Genomic DNA, 27,167 nt, shown 5'->3' with positions numbered 1-27,167 from the left:
TTTCCCCCACTGCTCTCCTGTCACTCTTTCTTTTCCACCCTCCCCCTTTCATTCAACCCGCCGCTCGCCGGTCTACGCGGCTAGATTTTCCTCTGCCCGCTACTTAAGTGCAACACCGCAGCGTGACTAACCAAAGGCGAAGCCAGTGTGAAGATGGGAGCAACAGGTGGAAAGAATAAAAGTGTACAGGCGAGGGCAGAAGTATCAGTATGCAAGTGGTAATAAGAACCATTCCTAAAAAATGCCTCTGTATAATGTTTCCTCCGCTTTGATGGGTGGTCACTGCACAGTAGAGTTTCAGCAAATACTTTCTGAAATGCCGAAGAGTATAAAGTTAAGAGCTTGTCCAAACCCGTAGAAAATTTGCCACTTTCGTATACAGAGCCTGGGTGGCCAAGATTAATCCTGATACCAGCGATCCAAAGTAGATGGAGAGTAAATCAACAGGCAAGGTGAGTCACAATGATCCTCGATGGCTGCTCACAAAAGGAAATCCACAAGTACGGACAAGGCAGCGGCACACTGACACACACAATACCTCAGCAAGGCAATCGGTCCACACCTCATCTACTCACACATTTATTTGTCACGCATCCACTTAAAGAAACTCCGCAATAAAACATCAAACAGCCAAGAAAATGGTATTGTAATGAAGTCAGCCGACTCCACTGTAAAACGAGAGCAGCCTTTTAATGTTTTGCCAAAAGACCTGAGGGTTATTTTCTGCCTCCATTCCTGCACAGTGACTGTCTGTCTGAGTGGTCGCTCACTGTCACCTTCCCCCACATGGCTCGGCTTTAACGTCTTTCAGTGTGTTGCTGAATGCATGCAAACGTCCTCAGCTCTCATTAACCTAGTGCCAAATCTCTTTTCACTCAAGCCGGGGAGATATTGTCCTCTTTGGCAAAGTAGCATGGTTGACATTGTATCTTTGGACAGGCTGCTGCAGAGCTCTGACTTCATTAACCAGTTTTTTTTTTCTTTTCTTTTTTTTTTTGCTGCGGTGAAACAAACGGAGAAATAAGGTTTCTAAAAAATGTCTGTGCAGGAGTAATTGGCAACAGGTCCTCCCTTAATCCAGTCCCCCCCCCCTTTTTCTCTTCTTTTACAACCAACTTGTTGCTGTTGCAGACTTTCGCCTCTCGCTCTGTTTGGAGGCGTTTCCATGGCAGCGGAGGCCCACATTTTTCATGTGCGGGGCAAAATGAGATAGAAAGGCGGGAGGAGTGGGAAAGGGGAGGAAGAAAGAGGGGGAGTGAAAAGGTGAATGAGTCGGTGTGTGACAGTCTGACAGCGGACAGGTTGGCTCTTTAGCATCTCAAAGCATCTGGCATCAATTCGGACGTGAGAGTCTGAAGCCCAGATGCTAACAAACAAAAAAAACTTTAGTAAAACTAAGTAAAACGGCTCATTTTGTCCAAGTAGACCTGACAAAATGTCAAGCTTCGCCACAGCGTAAGACTAAACTGCATACATTAAACGTAAAGCTGTCACATGAATGTTCTTCTGTGTTTCATTTGACGAAAAAACACTAGTTTCTTCTAGTTTGCTTTCCAAATAAATTCAAACTTACAAAATTTCCATTGTCAAAAGTGGCCAAATTTCTGAAGCATTGAAGAAATTAAAGGAAGCTGTGAATTATTTTGAGAAGAAAAGGTTTCATAACAAGCTACTACTGCCAGCATTGGGTTAGCTTAGCTTAGCATCTAGTCTGTCTCTGTGCTACTGTTCATTCTTCATAACTTTATGAGCACACTGTATAACCACTAAGCTTTTCTGCAGTTAATTCTGTGAATGATGGCTCCATCTATAAACAGTCTCATGCATCATGCACCACCAAGTATCATGTACTCTAGTTTGTATCACGCCTATATGCAGCATATGTGCTCTATATGGATGCACATATACATTTAGTTGCTTCCTCCACTCCTCCCGTCTCTTATGTCTCTTTTTCTGACTAATTATTCAGTCCACCAGCACTTCTACATCTCACTCATGACAACGTTATACATATATTGATCAGACGATTTCTGGTTAAATCAGGAACGACCGGGACATACGCAAAGTCAAAAAGATTATGAATTCTTCACGCTGTTGGCTTTGTGGACTCGTTTCAATTGGCATCAAAAATGACTGAGGAGCCTTTAACAGCGCTACAGTCAGCTGGCACTGGAGGAAACTGAGGTATGTGAGAAAAAGGCAAAGATGGCTCCGATTGTTGAATTTTCCAGGAGGTTTTCCAGCCACTGAAACTTATCCAGCAGTGGTCAGTGGTCAGATTCACAGACACTGGAAATACCAAGAATGCCGGTGGTAGAGACAGAGGGATTAGTCTGGCCAGTGGACTACTGTTTGTCAGGATCAATGACAGGATCAAGCTTAACTCTTTCACTTGGAATTAAAATAGTACTCAGTGGCGGCTAAGATTTCTTATTTAACTATAGGCATTATGTTTAATGGAGCACATTTTGGTAGATCCTAGAGCTACGGCTGGTCTGACTTCTCATTGTCCCGACAGAAGAGAGAAGAGTAAAGTTTTCCCTCCTAAACTTTCCTTCCTTCCCCTCCTGCTGCTTTGGCTGTATGAACAGCGGAGGGCCATTGTTTCAGTTTAACAGAGGGCAGAGAGCAGAGAGAAAAGGCCTGTTATCTTGCACTGAAAGCAGCCACACTTTAACTGACAACGTGACCCACAATGTGAGGCAGAGCCAAGTAGGAGCACTGACTTTTTACTGAAGCAGAGCAGTTTGCGTTACGAACATCGGAGGAAAAGTAGGCCACAACACCTAAAATGGCTCGCTTGCTTTTTAACATTTCACTAAAGGTGTCACAGCTTTTGTGTGTCAAGAGTGATCATAGCCGAAGCAGAATAGAAAACACGCACACGAGTGCTACTAAAATCAGCCAGGCAAATGAGTTCCACAGCAGCTATTACATAAGCAGCAACGCCTCACTTTCACTGTGCCAGCCTCAATGGAGAATTCACTTCCACTCATCTGAGAAAATATCTGACATGGCAAAGAAGCACATGTGCAGACGTATTCAGACAGAGTGTCCGTGCCGCTGTAAACTCGAGAAAGATGGAAGGGGGGACGGACTGGCGTGGAAAATACGCATTCAGCAAACTGAAGAGAAGCCAGGCCGACTTCTAATCTCTCGCCGTCTCTCCGTCTTCCTGTGCTTCTGTCTCTCTCTTTTCGCAGTCTCCCTCCTTCAGAGTTCCACCGTTCAGCTAAACTAGAGGCTTTACATAAACACCTGGAATGAGATTTAGCTCAACGAGATCGCTGGAAAAGAATGGGGCGGAGGATGGGAAGCGGGAATAGAGTCTGAATCCTTTGGAAGCCTTCATCTAATCTTTTTTGATGAAGACGTTACCACTTTCACCCACTCGGGATCACACCTACACCACAGAGACCTTCGCCACATATTCTGTTGTACTGCTGCAAGGCAAAACAACTCCTCACTGGAGGGCTCTGCTACGGCTGCAGAAATAAAAATAGCACATAGGAAATAATATTAATCCTGCTGTCATTCAGGAAGCAGCTATGGTCTTTCTTCTACATCTACATGCACGGTGCACCCAATCCTCGCACTGCTGCAGGTCACAGAGGGGTAGCAGATTAAGATGCTACTTCTGTGCTTAGTCAAGTTAGTGGTTGTACCAGGTTGTGACTGAAGAGGCTACCTAAGGGTTTGTGAATGATAAATTAGCTACGCTGTTTGTTGGGCACAGAGCAAATCCAAGTATTTTATCAAACTGAAACTGGATCTGAAACTAAAATGGAAGAGAGAAGACATGTGTTTTTACCTTTACTACCTTTGAACACAGAATGTACACACACAGGAAGCATGAGTCAACACCCCTGGAAAGGGTTACGTATGTAACCTGCAACATGTGACACACATTTACCTCATTTGTTTTGTTCATAGCAGATGAGGTAACCCCATCTTCTCCATCTCTCTCTCTCTCCCCCCCGACTCTCCACCTCACCCCTCAAGCCTAAACGTCAACGTTTGTGCATTTATAGAGTGAAACGTCACTCGCCCAAACCCTGCCAAACTCCAGTCTGGGTAATTACAGCCTTCTTCTGTGTGCTCTCAAATGAAACCTTAACATGACACGGTCAAACAGACAGATACTACAAAGAGTGGAGTGAACAGACGGCCCTTTGAGTGCTGTCTATAAACATATCTGCTGACACATCACTGTCGGGCCAAAACAAACTTGATGAGAAACTACAATATGTGGCCCGGGGCGCACAAGAAGACTTGTAATTACATGCGCAGGGAAGACGTAAGAGGAACAGGAGCAGCCTCTGTTTCCCAGAATGCTTCATCATCAAAAGAAACAAAGATTCCCTTGGAGTTCACTGGAAAGAAACATGTTTTGTGCGGGTCACACTTCTGAGATGCAGCCTTATTGTGCGCTTTGGTAGAAGCCGATATGCTGCCTCATGGTCTTTCTTATCTTCTGTGTGTGTTCAGACAGATTGAATAACACCCTCCTCCTCCTCCTTCCTCTTCCAACTGTCCTGAGGGTGGAACAGCTTTTCTGAAGGCTGAAATTTCAAATCAATACCCCAACAGTCTGTAATGAGCAGATTACCCGGGGTCAGGATTAGGAAATCTGGGCTCAGACACCACCAGAAACTCATCATCCAACCTCAACACATCCAGGCTACCAGTTCCGTTTCTCAGCATAAAACTCTTTCAGAGCAGCTAACAAAACAAACCCAAGCTAGTGCCGGTCAGCTGACTGAATCCTCCAGTCGCCTTAAATCGTCCTTTGTGATTCAGATGTTAGAAGTCATCATCAACTTTTGTTTTACTAAACTACTCTCCAGCTGCGTTAACGTCAGCGTTTTTCTGCGTAAATGAGCCTGCCAAGCAACTTTGAAAGTAATTTCCACAATTGACACCCTCATAAATGTTTTCACACTGACTCAAGGTGCTCTCACATAGAAGGTTTTTTCCTCCTCAAAGCAAATTTACATTCCAGTAAACAAAGTCAAACTGGAAGAGAAAGTGGGGGTATAAAAAAAGAAAAAGGCTGAGTTTGGAGAATTTAAGACAAACGTGCATTCATGTTTCACCAACGCTTATGCAGACACATGCAGCAGCACACGCTCTCCTTCTCCCTCCACACTCACCCCAATGAGAGCCCTGCATCGCTGCCTCCACTTGTCTCTTGTGGAAAAAAGAAATTTCTAAAAAAAAAAAAAATTCACTCCGCTCAGTGTCGGCTCAGGTTGTCCTTGTTTCTCCAGCTTCTTCCTGTTGTCTACCTCTTCTCTCTAGTGTTCCAGCTTCCTCCTGCTCTGCTACAGGACTTCATATCCTGACAAGAGGATTTTCAAATGAAAGCCCCCTTATTTTCTTGTCCTGTCCTCCTCTCTCTTCTCACTTCCCTCCACTGTTCCTCTTCTCAGCTTTCCTTCCCTGCTGTCTGCCTTAGCACCGCCTCCCCCTTCTCCTCCTCCTCCTCATTCCTCCCTCCCTTCTCCCACTTTTGTCTGCCAGCCCCTCTGCCTCTAGTTTCTCTCTTTTAACACACACACACACACACTCCTCTCATCTCTCCCTCTCTCTCCTCCCCCTTCTCTTTTTAGCCTGAGCTTCATCTACCCCTTCCCGTTCACACATACTCTTCTGCATCAACAAAATCCTGCATCAGATGAACATTTTTGGAAATACTATCCGGAGGATGTGCCAGCAGAATGACCCACGAGCATCAAAGGGAACACCTCAGGTTTCAGCATCAGATCCCGGCTAAATAACAATGCAGTCACACACACAATTGTGCAATTATCAAACAACACTGACTACATCAAGGGCAGCTGCTACAGAGGGAGGAATGGGGTAAATTACATAACATGTTTCTGCACATCGTTGTGGTCGTCCCGATCTATTATGCACATGAAAGCCAGCGTGCGTATTATTTTGCAGGTGATATAAAGGAGAGTCACACGGGATAAGCGATGTTTTGGGGGCGAGGGGATGGTGGAGGAAAAAGTATGCTAATGAGGATTATTTTTATCATCAGTGAACCAGCTGATTAGACTAGCGGTGAGATGGTCAAACCTTTGGACTCATCATCTCTTGAGTTGAAGCTATGCGGGACCTCTAATAACGGGTCGACAACTAGATTTCCATTAACTTTTGTAGATAATATGAACACACAATGAATCCCGGTGACTTTGGTGATGCCCTAATTTCCTACAGCGCCACCATGAGGTCAAAATTTGTGTCTTTAAGTGAAATTTGAGGTTTTAGTGAATTAATAAACTAAGGTGGCAACCACGATAATATAAAGGCACTGTTATTTTGAGTACGTCAGCATACCACAGTAAATAAGTCAAGCATAACTCAAACTTAATTGATCAAGACAGTTCATTAGTTACATTATACTTCCATCAACTCATAATTAAATAAATCAATAATTCTGTTTCAGCGTTAATTTATTTACAGCTCACACAAACTGCTGTGTTGTGTGGTACACAGCACTCACTGCTCTTGGTTTATTGTTATGTGCTGCCATGGAAAACCAGTAGGAGTACTGAGTAATGCTGGATAGTCTTTGTGTGTGTGTGTGTCCTCCCTGTCTTTACTGGAACTTCCCCGTACCTCCCTATGAGTCCCACGGTGGTTTAACAAGAGAAGGGAGAGTTCACTTCTGCTCTCTGACTTGGCACTCTACTGCCATTAGCACGGCCCACCTCTCCAGGCTGAAAACACAACACCAGAAAGCTTTTCGGCCGTGTACACGTGTGCGACACTGAGTGCGTGTGAGTCAGCAAGAGTTTCTATTTCGTCCTCTGAACAGGTAATAATAACCTGCAGTGGGAGTGCATGAACTGGGTGGAACATGTCAGACCTCCATGAGTCGGCACGGAGAGCGACCTGTGAGAAAACTAAGAGAGGCTGAAACCACAAATAATTTAAGTTACTAACAATTACTTATTAAGAAGTTAAACATCAGTGCAATGTTGTGGATTTTTATTCTGGTGCAGTGAATGTCATAAATGAAGACATGTGTTCCAAGACTGTGTGAACCAATATGGAGCAAGACTTTTGACCCAGGTTTCACAACAGATAAATGCTGTTTATTTATCCATTAACTACCAGACACAAGTCATTGTGCTGAACTTGTGCCTTAAAATGTCTGTTAAGTGGGCAGCACAGTGGAGTGGTGGTTAGCACTGATGCCTCACAGCAAGAAGGTTCTGGGTTTGAATCCATTGTTCTAGTGGGGCCTTCTGTGTGGAGTTTGCATGTTCTGCCTGTGTCTGCGTGGGTTCTCTCCGGGTACTCCGGCTTCCTCCCACCGTCCAAAGACATGCTGGTTAGGTTAATTGGTGATTCTAAATTGGCCGTAGGTGTGAGTGTGAATGGTCGTCTGTCTCTCTGTGTTAGCCCTGCGATAGACTGGCGATAGGCTCCAACCGCCTTGCGACCCTCCAGAGGACAAGTGGTTACAGCGAATGAATGAACAAATTAATGAATGAACTGGGTATCTTTGGTGCCTTTCGTAGAATAAATGATGTATTAATTACTAAGTATTTAATCTCAATATATGAAAATGAAAGACAGAATATTAAATCATCATCAGACAGTACAGTAGTTCCTACTGCTGCAGCATGACATAAAAAGTATTTAAAAGGCAAAACACGAGTTTGATTACGATGTACTAACAGGAAAAGCGACGTGTTCTGTCAGTGAGCTTAGCACTTGCCGCTAGCGTTAATCGAAAATGCTTCCGCCTTTTTGGGCATTTCTTTTAACAGCAGATCAGTTTGAAACATCGCAAGGATTAATGCAAAAAGAGCTGCAGATGACAGGCTGCGCTCATCCATCTCCTCAGCAGAGGTAACCAATTCCTTTCGTCGTGCCCTGCTGTTCACAGACTCATGACGTGTGCGGCACAAAATCAGATCACGGTTGCTCACAGAACGATGGAAAGGGCCAATTATTGCTCTGTAATAAAAAACAACAACAGCTTGTTTTTCTGCACGCAGAAATCTGTGAGCTGTTACCACCAGTGACTACAGATGTTGCCAGCCAGGACTCAAATGTTTGAGTTTGAAACTTTTAAACCGAAACAAATGGAAAGAAAATTCCGCAGACATGAGAAAAGCGTCAGTGTTGGTGATAATCCTGTGCAGGTACTAACCTAACATGACAGTACATCGACTCATTCATTCGATTAAGATACAGATTAATGCAGCTTTAACTTGGAAGAAGACTTATACTAAAACGCTGTATTTTGAAAGTGACCTTCCAACACAGGTGGTGAGTATCATTGTGGGACAGATAATGAAGGACGGGGACAGCTGGGCCGGGACAGACAAAGCTGGACTGGAGGAAAGACGGAAAGGCAGAGCAGACAGCAGATCTGTAATGGATACGGTGGAAAGAAGAGAGGAAGACAGCTGCTGCTATGTTGGCCACACATTATTATCACACCACATATCTTACAAACACTGCCCTTTACTGCGAGGCCTTGAGCTGATGGAAAAGATAAGGTGTTCGTGTCAGGATTCAGTGTTATGTGACCGCTCTTGGCTGGAATATGACACAAACAAAACATGTTGCAGACTTGTGTAACAGACTCTTGCATATGTGCATTTAAGAAAAAAGGTGCAGTGCGGAGAAAATTAGGTTTGCTGGGTAAGAAAATCTAATTTAAGTAAACAGACGGTCTTTCCTGCCTTATGTGAGGCATTCGGCTGCCGTATGGAACGACACCGGCTCGGGCCGCAAATTTCTGACCCCTCGACCCCTGCTCCTCCCCCCCTACGTCTCACACTCCAACTGCTATCCATCTCCAAAACTAATCCCCAACCGGACGCTTCAAAGAGGCTGAGAGCCCTGTTTCCATAAATGTGTGCATGTCTGTGTGACAAAGTGACCACAGCAGGTCAGCCTAAACTGAGCCCACACCAAGTCAGTCCATTGATCAGCGGCACAGGCTGCGAGGGAGGGTGAGAAAGAGAGAAGGAACGAGGAGCGGTAGGAGGAGCGGGGGATGCTTGAGTCAGCAAATATTGAAGGTCAGCATCATCAGAGAAGGGGTTTGTCTGCGGAGAGGGTTTTATTTTGTTCTTTGTGTGCTTCTTTACCTCAGTGTGTTGCCCAGCGTACTCCTCCGGGAGGCCTGGGGGAGACAGGGAAGTGGCAGAGACCTCTCATCCCAGGACCTCACTTCTCTCTCAGAGATTTGTTCCTTGCACTTTGCCCTGATGGAAAACACAAAGCAAATATGCAGTTTAGTCTAAGCTACGCCAATTTTTAAACCACTTACATTGCCATTATTTGCTAAACTAGTCGCCAACTGCGGCACTCCACCATTTGAGGCTTGGATGCTGGTGTACAGTGGGTCTTTTTTCAGCTCAGCAGCGGCAATGCTGCTGAAAACGTCACAGTAAGAGTGATGAGACTGAACTAAAGCACTCAAGCTAAACTGTGAGCTGAAACCTGCTATAAAGCTCTTTGGAGTCCAAGCATCTGAGCTCTGCTGAATGTCTGCACTGCTCTGAGACTTATGCTCCGTGCTGAATTCACCCAGTAAAATATCCTCGTAAAAAGCTGAATTCTCCCGCAAGGCATTTTCCTTTCTAATAGAGGGAATGGAGCGCAGTGATTTGGTACGCAGACTTGATGAGTTCTGCTTAACATAGTCAAGACTGCAGGTTTGTGCAGGTGCTGGATATATAATCTAAAAGCTGATTATCACATTATTACCAAAGTCTTTGAAAACCCTGCCTCAGAACAATTTTTGTGCAGAAGCAACAGTAACTTCACTGCAGCTCATACAAACAAGACAGGAGAAAAAGGGAGGAGAAAATTATAAAAGAAAATGAACAATGGATCTTGGTGACATATTGATTTTAGTATTTTATCAAAATTTATTCGACTTATTCAGATCCGTGAAGTAAGCAGTGAATGCCTTCGTGCATTTTCTGCACATTCTGTGAATACTGTGGTCCCAGAAGATTTGGTCAAGATTTGGTTGCATCAGTACTGCCTCCCCCTGGTGTCCAATAACAAAAACATCAGCTCTATTGTTTGTACACTTGACAGTTTTCTCATCCTTACCCAAAATGATAATACATTTTCCATTTTTCCATATTTGTTTTTCATTTGTACTTTTTAAATCTTGTGATCCAGCTCCTTCTTTATCTTTGCTTCCTCCCTTCCACTCAGACACAGGCAGCCAATGAGGTAACCAGTCAGTTCGTTACAGTCTGATAAGTGATACGATACGGATATTGATTTTGGCCCCTGTGTCCCAGTGCAGGGGTCAGTCCTGCCACATCACCCGGCTGCCAGGCTGAGCTCCAGAGCTGCTTTCAGGAACCAGAAACTGATGCTGACTGCGCTCTTTCACAGCGGTTGTCACGAACGGACAGACTGTAAGAACGTGGACGGTGAAACCGGCAGATTTTCATACTTTTATCAAGGCATATTGCGTCAGCTGGAGTTTTACACTGATCAGCCACAACATTAAAACCACTGACCGGAGAAGTGAACAACATTGACCATCTTGTGACAATACAATGTTCTCCTGGGAAACTCTTGGACCTGACATTGATGTGGATGTTACTTAGACATGTAGCATGTCATCCCCAGCAGGATGCAGCCTGACACAGGCAAACACACAAAAGGAACAACTCAAAAAAACATGGAAAACAGCACGAGGTGTTGCCCTGGCCTCGAGATTCACTAGATCCCAAACTAATCAAGTATCTGTGGGATGAACTGGAACAAGCCTGATCCATAGAGGCCCCTCCCCTCAACCCATAGGACCCAAAGGCCCCCACTAACAACATTATGTTGCCAGACACCACAGGACACCCATGTCTATCCTCTGATGAGTCGCAACTGTTTTGGAGGCACAAGAGAGACCTACACAATATTCATAAAGTCATAATGTTGTGGCTGATCAGTGTATATGCATATTGTTAAGTCATTTAATGTATAAGAGTTGTTGCAATCTTGTAAGGAGATTCAGGCTATCCAGTCAGTAAGATTGTATGTGCTTATTGTAAACTGTTCTTACTGAAATGTGTAATTCAGATCGATGATACGAACCATGACCTTGTCCTGACTCCAATTTTCCCCAACAGGCTGATAGAAGAGGGAATAGATGTCTGTTTCTTCGACCCAGAATAAATACATTCAAGATAACAGAGGCCGACCAGAGAGTGTTTCTTTATTCATCAGACTGGATAGATTCATCTATCATGTAGCACTTTTTGACCAAATGTTTTCAGCCTCACTCGATCGCTGATCTGTGTATATTTCTTTGTAGGCTTCAAAGAAAATCAACTATTCCGGTCAAAGTTGGATCAACAGTGGATGAAAACCTAAATAAGATAAACGTAAGACACAGTATATGCATTTATATTTGACTGACATTTCAGATTATTAAGGCAGAGGGATCATCATCACCATCATTATGCAAAGAGAGTGAAAAAAGGCTCATTTTAATTAGAAAATATAACACAATCCTTCTAAATCAATATGATATATATATTTTTTCTTTTCTGACAAAAAGACCAAGTTAAAATTAAAATAATTACTGACGTTACGTTTAAGTTTCTTTACGGCCTCGATGCTGCTAAAGCTCCAACAGCGTCAGTGAGGAACAAACATGAAATGAACGGATTTCCACGAAACCTGGAGGTCAGTTAGGCTTTAGGCGGAGAGGTACGACTGATTAAAGTGCCAATCAGGATCTGGGATTTTTGCCATTAGATGATTATTGTGCCGTTTGAGGCCTGGTTTAATGGCGACGTGCCTTGTGGCTGTTACTATGAACACCGTGGAGCATAGTGAGGTGGGGGCTGTGAGGGAGCAGGGAGGTCTGACCTAACAGGGGAGTCAAGGCCTTCCCAGAGGGACACAAAGGTCAGGCTGGGGGTGAAATTGGTCGGATAACAGGGTGGGGGTTATGTTTATTCAGACGCTCCACCCACTGTTTCTTTTTCTTGCAGACATAAACGTCACAGATGTGAGAGATATGGAGAATTTAATTTGTGTGTACTGGACTTTTATGTGTAAGCACATGAGTACATAGATCTGACCCATCCTGACTTTTAATTTCCATAAAACCTACCGCAGAGCGAAAAGACATGACCCATGATGCTATAATGATCTATGCAGAGCTCATAAACACACGCACACACAGTCCTGCATGCAGAAACACACGTACATCAAACCTCCACTCCATGCACTCTTCAATCGGGAGATGAGATCTCACTCTGTATGATGAGCTGATGGAGACCCATGGGTGCAGATTAAATAGAGATTATAAATCCTTTAGATCACTGGTGGATAGATTACATCGCAATAGCAGCATATGTCCTCACTGCAGGGCCGACACTTCACGTCAGGACAATGACACTGTGATTCAGGGTTGCAGCCCCAAAGGGTGCTGCGGTATTAACTCCTAGCTGAGGGTGCCATTAAGGTTACGCAGCTTGTGTTTCCGGCTGCCTTGGGCTCATTTGGTTAATCACAGGGGTTTTCACATTATATTTATCAAGTTACTTCGGGTCTCCGTTGTGCCTCCTCATTTCCGTTGAGGAATCGCCGTTGAAGGCAGAGTAAAGGAGGGTGCAGGGAGAAGTGGCTGCCGTCACACGAAAGGCGTGGCTAAATCGGTGCCAAGGTGACTCTTGCAGACTAGAACAAGGATGTGAAGTGTTGAACTCACTCCTTAAATATACACATTAGACGCTTCTTCGGGCGGCAATGGAGCCAGAATGTCACCAACATCAAAGTATAAGTAATGTTAGTAGTTATATGGCAATCTGTTTTTATCTAGTCAAAACACACATGGCACAAAAATCATGTCGCAAGCTTCATCACACTGATCCAAAAACACATTAAATGAAAATCTGGCTAGTCTTGTTAGCGATTATCAATTTTGCACGTAATAACCAAATATGGAACTGAAAACTGACTCATTTTTCAAGTCATAAGATATATATGCCTCAAAACCTAAATCAGGATAGGACTTTTTCGAGGTGTACATAACCCTAACGCCTGAATCTGTTAAGTTTTTAATTCCAACTTTTCTTACAACACTGAAATCTTTCACTAGAAGATGATTGAGATACAGTAAAACCACATTTTTAACAGCGCTACCCGCCTCATTCTTGTATTTTTAAACACATTATTTTGCCATTTCCATGCATCTGTCCCTTCTGGAAACACATCGTTTCACTTGACGTTTACCACACGTGGGGTGTCGTGTGGAGAAATAATACATTCATGAAATGGCTTTTAGGAGCTTTGTATTAGTTTTCCTACTAACTATCAAAGGTTTACATCACCGCTCTCAATCAGATATAAAAGGCCTTATAAATCAGTCCAGTCTGTTCAGACTGAGGTTGTTAAAGTATAAATGGGATACTAGTATCCCTGTAAATGCAGCCAATAATACCCAGTCGAGAGGAGTTGAAGAAAATAAACAATAGTTGCAGCCCTAGTCTGATATAATAAAAAACATTTAAGATGTAGTTTTGCTTTGATAAGGCCTGAAAAGTGTTGTCATATTAATCACACTCCAGTGTTTGCAATAAATAATGGAGCCGACAAGTCAACAGCAGAGTTTCTACACCAGAACCGAATCAATGAGAATAATAAAGCACTTCCCAGGAATAAAGCAATCAGGTAATGCAATTTCTATGAATCCGTCTCTCTATTTTCTCCGTCATTAGCCAGACGCTCGTATCATAGTCCGTGCCCGGCACGTTGGCGGCTGCCGCTCTCGTTTTTCCAAGAAAGTGGAAAGCTGCTTTGTTACCATAATATGCCCTGTGTGGTGCTTGGCCCACTTTCCAGCCTGCTTTCATTGTGTAAGCACACATACATAAAACATGATTTGCTGCTTCAATTTCTGACTTTTATTCAGCTGGGATTTGGTGGCAGACAACATCAGAGCCACGAAAAAAAAAGCAGAGCAGAGCAGCGACGAAACGCAACCCTCCCTCTCTGATCCTCTGAGTGAGGGAGGAGAAGAGAGAGGGGGAGAAAGAGAGAGAGAGAGAGAGAGAGAGAGAGTTGGCTACGTTACAGAGAACAAGGTTTAATCACTGACCTCTAGACTTACAACTGAAGACAAATGGCCATGATTAATGAGGGACATTCATCTTATAGGTTAAGAACAAAACAATTGGGACTGTGTTCGCCCGTTCTGATCTGATAGATCTATCTGCTGCATATATTAAACTCCAGTCCTGTTAGTTTGCACTTCACTTCTGATCAGGGAGCTCAGGCAGGCTCAGTGTAGAGCTGATACTCTCCACTAGAGGGCAGCCTCTCTAAGTCTGGCTTTTCTGCTCGAAACTCATTTTTATACTCGGACCGAAGGGAAACACCTGCGCCAAACTGGGACCTTTCTGCTTTGTCTTAATTAATTAAATCATCAGATTCACCTTTATCCTGCCATGGACACCTTGAAGAAAAAATTGAAAACCAGAAGACAGCTGTGGAAGAACTACAGAGAGCTTATGGTGCATACCTATCTATATCAGAATGACCACTGAGACTTCTTTATTGATTTATTTATTATTATTATTACTATTGGTCGTTTTAAATGATAAATCTGTAATGTTGCAAGATGTTTAAAGAAAGCTGGAACAAAGAAAACACAAAACTCTTCTATACACTAATTCTTTGGCCTGTTCTGACTCCATCACGTGCAAATCCTCCCTGAAGTGAAACAGTGAACAGATACCCTCCTGCTCTGACGCTCTTTTCTCCATCTCTCTCTCCCTTTCAAGGCTGTCATGTTCCTCTATAAGATCCGTGTTCCTCGGGTGGCTGGATTAGATTAGATGGCATGTGATCAGTAGATCAGCAGCGGCAACAGCAAAGACTAAAGACCAATCTCTGTAACCGATCTAAGAGGAGCAGCTGATGTTCGGCCACAGCTGCACGCTATCAACCTCTGCTATGAAAATCTTAACTCGAAAAAATGGTGAGCTTGCATGTCTGCGGACAGCTGGTGACTAATGAGGGTCTTCTGTGGGGAAACAGTGGGACGTGAGCGGGAGGAGCAAAAGGTGAATACACAGAGGAAATAAAGTGAGCAGGGGGAAAATTAACAAAGACTGCAGGAACAATTTCCTTTTCAGTGCTTAAACCACAACCCGAGCGAAAAGCTTTGTCTTGGCTTTTGTCTGTTTCCAGCTCTATCAGCCTGCCACTGCTGCTGCAACAATTTGTCTGTCTGGAGGATGTGGATCATCTCTTTTCATTCATATACTTTGTCTCCTCTCCTATTATTCTCAGCCTCCTCGTCTCTGGCTTTCCTGATGTTACTTCAAACACATTTCTGTGCTCAGATTTCCTTTTTCTTACAGCTCAAAGCAGAGGGAACATAGTGAGCATGCCAAAGCTGCTGCTGGCAAGGGGGTGTGGGGGGCTCTGCCAGACAAGCGATCAGCACATATTTCTCAGAAACACGCTCAAGCACCTGTCAGCATCTGACTGCACTTTAACCGTGCATTGAACTGAAATGCAGAGTCTGCCGAAATGCAAATAGCACAACTGCTGCGGCTGTCAGGCTGCACGTCATCTACAGAAAACGGATAGATGTTAATTTCTGTAATGTTTGACTATCTGTCCATTAATGAAGAAAAACACTTTTTTAAAGGAAAATCAAATGGTAATATTTGTCTCAAGCGCTACAGGATGTGGAAGGAGTGAAAATGCAAGCATGAGCGTATATTATCAGTCAGTCTGCAGACGCCTGCACATGTTGTGAATGCTTGCATTTATGTGTGTCCACTGCCTCGGCCACAGTAAGTGTGTTATTGGTGCAGGGGAAGCCAGGGGCAGACACAGCAGAAACAAACGAGGTCCTGTGCAACCCAGAGACTGTCTTATGATTCATCCAGGAACTTATACAGTAGTCGGCCAGTTCTCACAGCCTTCGGTCTGCAGTTAATAACTTCACATAGTAGACTGATTATTAAAATGAAACCCATTTGGTTTTAGACTCGTTCTCGGCAAAGACACAGGCAAATATAAATGGTCAGTGTCAGACTGTATGATACTGACGTAATGTTAGAAATTAAATCTCGTTTTGGTGCAGCAGAGCGGATTCATAAAAATGAATCCAGCACTGAATCTGCAAATAAAGTTATACTTGCAGAGATACCGAACATCTATATATAGTTTAAATCTAAACACTGGAAGGCTGTGACTCAGTTCAGTCATATAAATGTAAGCTTGTGTGTGTGCATTTGCCTGCAGCTGGTACAATAAACAAGTGCACTGATGTTGTTCGAGTCAGCCAGAAGGGAAGCCCACAGTTAGACCGAGGTGAGTGAACCTGCTTCTCGGTGAAACAAGACCAGCACATGTGCCCGCAGCTGCACGTATGAAAGAGAGGACGAAAAAAAGAAGGAAGCGCCCAATGCAAATCTGATCTGAGAATGAAAAGTTGAAGGACACGGGACATGATGCGATTCATTTACTCCTTAAACCAAGAAGTCGTCACGTGATTCTGTGTGAAGCTCTCTAAAGGTCTCAGAAGTCAAGCGGCACACAGTTTAACCCGTGTTTACGTCAGATACCTCGAGCACCTCAAACACACACAGCTACATCTGTCTTTGTGTGTAATTTTCTTTTACTCTTGCTCCAGTGGCAAAGGTCATGTGTGTGTATGGAGCTAATGGAGACTGACATGAGGACTGACATGGATGCTGAGCTGTGCTGCACAGGGCCAGGCGATCTAACCCAACAGAAGGGATAAACTATAAATAGACCATCTCATCCACCCCCATCCCCTTTTTTTCCTCCTATTTCCTCTTTTTCTTTTGATTTATCTCCAGGCCTTTATTACCACAGCTGTTTTTTTTTTTTTGTTTTCTATTTTCCTTTATTGCTCTCTTCATCATCTCTCCACCTTGTGATCTCACTATTTTCATCTTCCTTCCGTCTCCATTTTTTGTCTTGAAGAGACAAAAAAAAATAAATCAATTGAATAACAAATAGGCCAACATCACTCTTGTGATCTCAGAATGGGGGGGTGCAGGGGGAGATAGGCTAGTTAAGGGGGGAGATGGGGGAGATTGAGTTATGTAAGTGAGGCTAATCCCCTCCCAACCCTGCATAGTAAATGAGACAGGATGACACTGGCCTCATTTCATCCGTTCATCCCCGCATCTGCCGCCGCCGCTGCTCCTCCAAACCGCCCCGTCTCCACCTTAATCTATCCGTTTGATCTTTGACAGCGAAGCAGAGCTCCATTTTAAACTCCACACACCAGCGAATCGTGGCTGTGCTGACAATGAACGTAAGTTTGAGACACAGGTGATAAGCAATTATATAATTCATGGTCTAATTGTGGAGATGACCCCGGAAAAAAAGAAAAAAAAAACTTTACACTCACATCAATGATAACAGATTTTCAAATTCACCCACATGACAAAGTTCAACCAGGACAGCAAGAAAAGAAACAAAAGGGTTGATTCCTACTCAAAAATCTTCACTAACAACTGTAAACATTCAAGATGTTTACAGAAATTTGTGTCTTAAACCTGAAGCTACGGTGTCAAATATTACGATACAATACTTTGGTTTTGAAATCATTACTCTCTCCTCTCCAGCTCCACTCTTCTTAACTCCAACCAAACCTTCTGACCTCTCCTAAACTCAGTCTCGCAGACACCCTAATCTGTAGAGGTATGCTTCGCTCACAAGGGTCAACGTGACCAGCGGAGTCAGCTTATTAATGTCAGACTTCATACCAGTAATAAAGCACATAAATCAGATCCTCTCACGCATGGAAATATAAGAGTTCAGCACCGCTCTGTACTTGTATGTATATATGTGTGAATATATAAATGAAGCGCAGTCATAAATTAAAAGTCACACTATGCTGTGTGAATATAAAAAAAAAGGATAGTTCAGGTTTTAAAACTGCGAGCCCACATTTTAACAGAACTGCCCAACTGATATTAAATGCAAATACTGGAAAGTTTAAAGTGTCACTGATACATGTGGTGAGTGCTCTGCTGCACAGGAAACCACCGAACCTCCAGGTGTGAGAAATGAAGTCAAACGTGCCACAAACTACAGTTTCTCAGGGAGACATCACAGAAAAATAATCAAGAAAAGATGTAAAATGTCCAGCTTTACGTCATCATTTACATATTTTCTTGATTATTTTTTTTATCAATATAACTGTGATTCGGTAAACTCACAACTAAGTCTGACAACTTAGCAATCCGGTGTAAGTATTGAAGCTGCAACCTTTTAAATAGTTAAAACTACTGTGGTGTGTTTTGATACTAAACAGAGAGGCCCTCAGTCTGTAGGAAGGAGGTCCTTGGCACCAACAGTGCCCTTTAACCCCCCTCCACCTCTCCAATCCATGCTCAGACAGGACGCTCCACTAAACTTTGACCTACTTCTGTCTGCCATCAGTCTGGGACCTGGGACAGAGGGGGTTGAGTCACCGAGACCCCAAACACAGTGAGCTCCACGCTGATCCTGCCTGTTAATAATAATAATATGAATATCAAAGGCTTACTTGAACAATACATCTTTTGAATGTCGAATCGCAGAGGGAAGCGGAGGGAGGCTTGAGGACGCGTGCACGTCAAAGAAAGAAAGAAAGAAAGAAAGACTGGACTCATTGTTAAATACAGTACATTTAAAATTCAACTGGACACACACACCGAGTCCCACACACACACAGTATATGTCTCATGCTGAGGACTTGGTTTTTACTTTATTGCAGATCAGCCACAAGAAAAACCCCGTCCTTATTCTTTTTTATCCGTCTCTTGTTTCCAAGAAATCTCATTTAGCAGATGGACCCAATCCTCCATAACCAATTCTCGGCAGGATAATGCAGAGCGGACAAAGACGCCGTGACACAAAGGCAGACAACACCACCAGGTTTCAGCTCAGCCTGGCCATGATGAAACTGATCCAGAACGAACCGACGGCATCGCTCCACGAACCCCAAGTATGTTTAAAATCTGCCAAACGTTTCATAAGTGCCGGAGAACTTCCAGGCCAGCTGAGTCCTGGCAATTCACTTGTGACGGGACAGCTTCGTAAACTGAGGGATGAGCACTGGCTCCGACGAGAGGGCGGTGGGAGTTGCGTTACTGAGATTTGGGACAAGATCCCAGAAGTTCCCGGAAGAATTCTGGGAACACGAGGGCTCAACATGTGTGTGTGTGTGTGAGAAAGAAAGAGGATGGATGCATGAGGGAGAGACAGCTGTCACCAATTAAAACAAAGAGGCATTGATCCCAAGGTTACACCGAAGAGATACAGTATGCACACTGGGTTCATGACATTTTTCTCATGGTTAATACTTCCCAGGCCGACCCAACTTCCTCTCCTCTCCACTGCAACGAGACAAGCCGACCACAGCTTACTCGAGCTACTCAGCTGATGCAGGAAGGGGGTGGGGCGCAGAGGGGTCATCTGGCAGATGCATCCTCCAAGCTGGCTTCACTCCGCCGAGCAAAAACACAAACACACAGGGGGGAGAAGCTGGCCAAGAGTGCGGAGGAAATCTAATCTATAAATCCAACACATGTCCAAACAACTGGGTGTCAACAGATCTCTGCTTATGTTATTAGCTCAGAGGTGTCTCACTGTAACACAATGAAAAACGCAATGATTCAGTTCGACAGAAAGGGTTCTGAGAAAAGAACATGTGGTTTTGTCCACAAAATCATATCTCAGAGTCTCCTCTAAAAGTCACACAGCTGAACCACACCTGCAGGGACTGATGGACCAGATCAATAATTCACTGTTTCCCTTGCTTGCACAAATCAGGTTTCCAATAGAGGCAAATTAACCAGCGACTTAATCAATGGCTGCACACTTGTAAAGTCGTGGAGCTTTGTTACTCACGTAAGCAGCTCAGCACTGACAGAGGATTTCTTTTGTGATTTCAAGACAGAAGACATCAACAACCTTAAGAAACCAGAGTGCGTTTTCTCACAGAGACAAGATTGCTACCAATAAAAACATGTAATTGTCGCAGGTGGAGGTCATCACCTCCGGAGCTACCGAAATCTGCCACCGGGCAATGAGCCTCCGCTCTGGCCCTAATACTCGTGTCATCCATCAATCCTGTGTTTATGTGTTTCTGTGTGTGTGTGTGTGTGTGTGTGTGTGTGTGTGTGGTCTGCTGTTTCAGCACTGGCCATTTTGGTCCTCATACATCAACCTCCTGACAGCAGTGAAGTGACACCTCCAGACGTATGAGGCCACTTTACCTTCTCTTCGGAAAGAGAAAGGGAGAGCGGCGGTGTTGTGCTCAGACGGATGAAAACCGCTTCAGCGTGTGATGATGACACAAAGGACAGCTGCTGCATTCATGGCTGATATTAACAGAGACCTTTCTCGCACTGTAATATAACGAGGACATCAAACTTTAAATTTGGTGACTAACAGAAGCGTCTCCACTGTATCTCTGGAGCGGTTTGAACGTAGACATAGAGTGTTGAGCAAACACAGTTTGATTGGTCTGCTAATGGATGTTTGGGTCACTTGGCAGACTTCGGCACTCCTGGTTCTAATGTGATCTGTGCCAGAGCTCTGCCCGCTAATGTCCATTACACCCAGACCTACTCCGCTACGCATCGATTCCGACTCTTCTTACAGACTGCGAGGGCTTTCAGAGCCCATCTCCGCTTGCCATCTCAGATTCCAATTTAATTGAACTGCAGTCTACTGACAAAAAAAAAAACAAAAAACAACAACCACATTTTGAGTCTCCCTCCACGCTGAAAACGTTTCTATACGAGCACGATAATAGACAGGCAGTTTTTGGGGCATTTTATGGTTACTGCTGAGTAAAAATCAAAGGAGGTAATGACAAGCTGAGACAGGGCCACAGCAGGAGTGGTTCATCCCAGTCTGTGCAGCCACAGATGCCTCTCTGTGACCTCCTGCAACTCCTCAGTTGATGCGACCATATTCTCAAGCCTAAAGTGGCAGAAGGTCAGTGTACTCATTCACTGTGCCTGTGAAAACATTTGTCTTATGCTGAAGGGAGCACTCTCAGGTCTGCAAAAATAACCTGAGTAATGTCATCAGGGTTATCTCGAACTGGGCCTGAGCGCTTGGCATTTACCAGGCAGAAAGGGTCTAATTAAATGACACTGAGTAGCAAAGCAGGAAGGAAGAGGGGAATTCAAGGATCTAGTGTTTCCGTACGTGACCTATACCAGAGACTATACGTCAGCATATCTTTGCTGCTTATCTTTTATAAACAAGTCCCACAGCTTCATAATACTAAATCACTGGAGTACCCGTTCACCCAGCCCGCAGGTCTGACCTGACCGCCCGTAGCTTGATGATTAAAGCGTCTGCAAATATTCAGGACTTGACAAATGTCAGCTATTTGGAGTTTTAAAAAAATCTTCCTTTTTAAGAAAAAAATCCTTTCTTCCTCCATCCTTTCTTTCTTTGATTACTATATTTGAGTTTGATTGCACTGAACAGATCTGGTAATTATAGTTAATAATGGTCTCTGCCACAATCATTCACCTAATGAAATGTTCTCTGTTCATAATTATACAGTCTGAAAAGTGTTAAGTGGGAAAAAAAGGAAGAGAAAACTGCAGTACGTATGTGACATACAAAGATCTGATTCTTTTAAAGAGCACTGTAGACACAATAGGTTACCTGCTTTTCTCTGTTATCATACACATGTTCAGAAATGTAAATTCATTTTTGCAATGCACCAAAAGACAAAATAATAAAAAAAATAGTGAAAACAAGAACGGATTTGCAGAGAGAGGGATTAAAGGCTGAGATTCTCACTGCACTGTTTACAAGAAACAGTCACCACAGGATTTTCTGATCCAAAGTCAGTTGTTAAAACATTTCACAGTGTACTGCTACTATGAGGATTAATGTTTGACCGTGACTGAACACTAACTCAAAAGTTCCCAAAATCAAATTAAACAGTGGGGGGAAAAAAAATCCTCAGATGTCTTTAAATATTTAATGAGGAAATGAAATGATATTATGGATTCATAGTTGGGCGTATTAAAAAGTTTTTTTTTTTAATCTATAATGTAATTTGAGAACAGTTAAGTGTTCAGTGCTCGAGAGCAGAAACAGAAATCTGCACTTGCTTTGTGATCCGACAAGGAGAACGAACTCAAATGAAGACACGATGCAAAGAGAAAAAACACTGCAGTGCTGAAAATCAAATTAAAAATAAATGTGATTTAATTACTAATTTCTCCTGGCGTATGAAATGTATAAAACAATAAGACATATGTGTGTGGATGAGCTCAGATAAGTGTTGGCTTACCGTACAGTGTTTATGATCAACAGTGTCTATGCTCTTCAAATCTGTTTTGGATGAAGAAGAAACTATAAAATGCTAAAATCTGAAAGCAGTCTGCATGAAAGAGATGACTGATCACTGGAAATGAACCAAAAGAAGCCTCTCCTCTTCTCCTCTGAGTGTCTTCTACATGAGGAACCATCCATGTTGCTTTGCTTATTTCTGACCACAGTAAAATCTCTGGAATGCAAGTCGGTGACAAGCATTTACACATGAACCACATGAGCGCTTCATCTCAAACGACTCTTGAGAACTCTCTTTCGTTTGCCAGCCTTTTTTGTGAGTCCGCTTTGCATGAACCGTGACAGATCCACAACAAGGAGACGAGTTCAAAATGTTGCAAATAATTAACCTGACGATTAAGATCTCAGGGAGCGACTTTAAAAGTGCACGGACGGCCTGTGTAAGCAGAGCCATTACTGATGTTGCTGCACTTACAGCCCCCGAATAAACCTTTCAAAGCAGAAAGGAAAGGTCACTGCAAACCCAGGCAGCTACTAATTACAGTTTCACACACAAGGGCAGTCTTTGTGTTTGTGTGTGTGTGTGTGTGTGTGGTTGTGTGTATCTGCGAGTCTGACTGACAGCTTGTCCGTCCCCTGCTGTGCTCTCGCTCCCGTCTCGTTTTAATGGGCTGACGGTGAGAAACTCTGACGGAAAATCTCAATGACGCGTTAGAAACATCACAGCTGAGAGGAATCGGAATCTTTGAGACAACATTACTCCCACAAACCATATTGGGAAAACAAAACCACACACACACTAGACACTGAACTAGAGCATAACATCAAACTTACTTGTGCATCTGACATGTAATTTAAGACTTGAAATGGGTTACATGGGTGAGACGAAAGACAAAAACCAAGAATCTGTTGAGCTCCTTTGAGTACACGACTCCCTCGGAGGAATTCCATCCACACAGAAGACTTTTCTCATGAAAGCCCAGTTAGGGGGTGAAGACACTTCCTGTTTTCTCTCAGACACAGTTCAGTAATAAGAGCAGGACCGTGCGGTTGCTGTTGTGCAAGGCTTTTGGGGTCTGCGCGACATCAAGACGGGCGACGGCGAATTAAATATGCTGACAGGCTGCTTGCATGTTTTTAATCACTCCCAATGATATCACCACCGCTGCAGCAAATTTAAATAATGTCATGTCATCGCCTCGCTCCCACGTGGCTGCTGAGGCGTTCTGCTAATTGAGCCTCACAGGTGTGGATCAGATTTCTCTCTTTCGATGCATCCTTTTAATGTGGGACGTAATGTATGTATGCTGCTTCACGGGGGATTTTCCTGCACTGGTTATGTAAGAGTGCTCCTGAGGGCGCAGATGTGGCCCGTGTGCGCTACATGTACGTGTTATTTCTGTCTCACATTATCTAATTAGCAAATTAAGCTGCATAAGGAGCTGCTACGTTTTCAACAGTAAGGGGCGTCTTTTCACGTTTCAGCATCTTTGAGTTGTGCATCAGCTTTGCAACCAGCCGTTTTGAACTGTGTTCACACTTATCTGTTAACTTAATGCAGACACAATGAAGAAATATAATAATCATGTTTTTAAAAAAAAGGATTGAGGAGGAGAACATGCACATTGACCATGACTTTGGCCATGTTCTCACTCAGCTCATACGTCACCCCCCTCAGGGCCTCTCGTCCTGTGAAGAAGCCATGTGATAAAAATGATCCCTCAGCATCATGCCCCCCTCCCCTACCTCCACTCCGTCCGCCTCTTTAACCGCTCCAATCCTGATGGCGCGACAGCTTGGTTATCACCTCCCACCACCACCACCACCACTAACTCCCCCCTCTCCCTCTTCTGTAAGCCTGTGCCGTGCTGTGGTGACAGCGCAGGATGATATAGGGTCTCCCAGTGAGATGGCATGATGCTTGAGCGCCAACATCATGGAGTTGGCATGCTAGCATGTGTCCTCTGTGCAGGAGTGGACGGAGCATTTGCAAATTCACATCTGCAGCATGCATTCGAGTGCGGCCGTCCCGTTTTAATGTTGGCATTCAGCTTACATCTTATAGCTGTGACAACATGACATCCAAACCCATCAATCATCCGCAGGGAGTTGACCACAGATGAGAAAGAGATGGAGAGAATCTCCGGCATGCTGCTCCTTCAGCATTTATTTCTGCCCCTGTGGGGATTATTTATGGTCCAATCAGACCATGGGTGTTTCCAATTCAACTCAAAACCAATCCATAAATTAAAGCAGGCCTTGGGAGCATAAAACAAATGGACATTAAGTCTCTTTTTCTCTCTCTCTCTTAGCGTGACCTTTCCTTTTCATCTTATTCCCTTCATCCTCTTATTTCTCCCTGTATCATACAAACCAGCTGATGATATCAAAAGAGAGAGAGAACATAATAAAAAGAAAACAAGCAAATGCAGTTGTGTGTGTGTGTGTGCCAGCTGCATGTGCCCCATTCACTGAAACAGCTGGATGGAGATAACAGAGCAGTGCTCATCCTCTGGCGTCTCACATCCATTCACTCTTTTTACGCACACACCACATTCCAGCTATTGAGGAAAAAAACAACTGAATTCATCACACACACACAAAACAAAAATCTGCATGAACTGTTTTCAAAAACTGAAATCAATGCAATCAGTCGAATAAACCACAGACAGTGCTCAAGTACTTCAATCCCTCAGACGAATCAAACTACTAATCATCAATTAATCACGCACTTAGAGTAAGCCATGCGCACTCAAACGCAACTCTCAACCAACCAAGCAACTTCGCACTATCAAAACATTTTGACAAACAAAAAGCTGTTTATGAAGGAAAATTCTCACATCAACAAATACTTTACTCCTGTTCCAGCTCAGATGCATAAAAGGAAAGCTTTACAAAGTTCGCTCTTGTTAAAATACTGCAAGAAACATGTAGTAAATCACTGTTGCGCGCTGCGTTATCCACTCACCTTAAACAACGAGCCTGTACGGCAGTATTTCTTCCACCAGTAAATGTCTCGAGTGTATCCGGCCGCTCTTTAAGAGCACACACAACTTTTCAGAAACGTCAACAACAACAGAAAAAAAACGACTCTTCCTGACTCTGAGTGGTTAAGCTCTGCTCCTTTTCCCAAACCCGTCCGGTCCACAGCAGCTCTGCATGTCTGTCTGTCTGCTGCTGATCCGCGGCTGCTTCTCTCTCTTAGTGTGTTTGGTACTGTCACCGGCAGAGCCCGGTCTAGTGCTCTGCGAGGCGGGCTCACTCTCTGCTCCAGCAGCAGGGGCTCGACTACTGATCCACAACAGAAAAGGGTTTAGGACAGGGGAGGGAAGGGCAAGGGCTCCGCAAAGGGGGGGCTGCGACAACCGATGAGGTCATTTCTAACAAGATGGATTGTGTTTAGAGTGCACACCGCGTTTACGCATCCTGTTCAGGCCACTTGGGTCTTTTAAGAGGGTTCATTTTCTGACTCTCAGGGTAAATCACCAAGAAGAGAAGTGGATTTAATGGTATCATTTAGAGTTTAACAGAAGAAGAAGAACAGAGCCCTTGTACATGCACTTTTTTCTTTGTGTAAGCATATTTGACTGTAGGTTTTGCAGAATTTTAAAGGGGGATCTTTTTTATTTTGTGTTTTGTAGCAGTTGTATTATTTCCCCACTAGAATTTTAAAACTACATTTACAACCATCCGTCATTTCCCTCATTTTTTAAAATGACCCCATCAGATATTATCTTAGATCCAAGATGACGCCGCGGACGGACGCCACGGTACTGTGCTAGTACTTGTTGCTGTTTTTCCCTGGTTTGGTGTGTATATCTGCTCTTATTCTATATTTTATGTGTACAGATTGAGATTTATTTTATTTTATTTTATTTTTCTTTCACTTATTTAAGTTCCGTGTGTTTATGTACAAGAGAGCAAAGTTACCGGAGTCAAGTTCCCTGTATGTGCACATACTTGGCCATTAAAGCTGATTCTGATTCTGATTCTGAGATATCACCCAAGAGTATGTAAAAATGTAAATGCAAATTTAACAATGAAAAGGTTGACAGTTTTTTTTATAAACTCTCAAAAATTAATTTAAAATTTCATATGTGTAGAAAAAAATGTATTTAATTGTAATTATATTAATAAGAAAATGCTAAATGCATGGCTTGTAAAACCAATTCCGTAAGCTTGTCTCCAAGTTATGACTTTACTTGACTGAAAAGCTTGAGTTTGAAAAGCTAAATTTAGAGAAGAGACAGAATTCACCTGTTCTCATTCTCTAAGTTGGAACCACAGTCTTGGATTTTGATTTGCAGACTGTTCCTATATTCACCTGGGGTCCCTTTGCCGTCCTTGCAAAGTCCAATCGCGTGCAAACTGGAATCTAACAGATGCATTGCAGAACAAAAGCAGAGTATACTATATAATTTTAACATCTATAAGCTCGATGATGTGGAACATCGAAAACATGTTAGTCAGGTGGTTACAGGTGAGCTCTTTGAACTCTCGGGTGGAGGGACTCCCGCCCATACCCTCCGTCCACCCACACATCCTGGAAACACAATCTAGGGTCTTCTCTTCTCACCACAATAGACCGCCACCTGCCTGATTCATCCATGAAAGAGGAGCCGCAGGAACGCCTGAATGACCTAATTTGTTGGAAGAACATATGGATTGATGTCCACGAGGTCTTCAGGTGTAAAAAAAATCTCTGTTTGAGCATCCGTCTCAGATACATATTCTTGCATTTTGTGTATAACTAGTTGCAGTTTCCAGGGAAATTTATTCTGTAATAATAATTGAATTTCTATTACTATCAAGAAAATGAGGAGAGCCTTTTCAGCCCAGAGGCATTA

At 43.5% G+C, this 27,167-nt stretch overlaps 1 protein-coding gene across 2 annotated transcripts in view; it reads right to left on the bottom strand.

The window, feature by feature from the left end:
• LOC311500744 (leucine zipper putative tumor suppressor 2 homolog) overlaps positions 1 to 25,521 on the bottom strand; it is a 37,287-nt gene extending 11,766 nt beyond the window's left edge. The window contains exons 1-2 of one of the 2 annotated variants that reach the window (XM_084562323.1): positions 25,289 to 25,521; positions 9,123 to 9,239 (exon numbers count right to left, since the gene is read on the bottom strand). The gene's annotated coding sequence lies outside the window, so the exon portion shown is untranslated. Of the gene's footprint in view, positions 1 to 5,153; positions 5,418 to 9,122; positions 9,240 to 25,288 lie in introns of those variants that run through there. The other variant, XM_084562324.1, reaches the window with a different exon arrangement.
• Between the last annotated feature and the right edge of the window lie 1,646 nt (positions 25,522 to 27,167).

This window comes from Chelon labrosus, assembly GCF_963514085.1.
Source record: "Chelon labrosus genome assembly, chromosome: 15".
In the NCBI taxonomy this organism is placed as follows: domain Eukaryota; kingdom Metazoa; phylum Chordata; class Actinopteri; order Mugiliformes; family Mugilidae; genus Chelon; species Chelon labrosus.
This window is presented reverse-complemented; position numbering and strand designations above follow the sequence as displayed.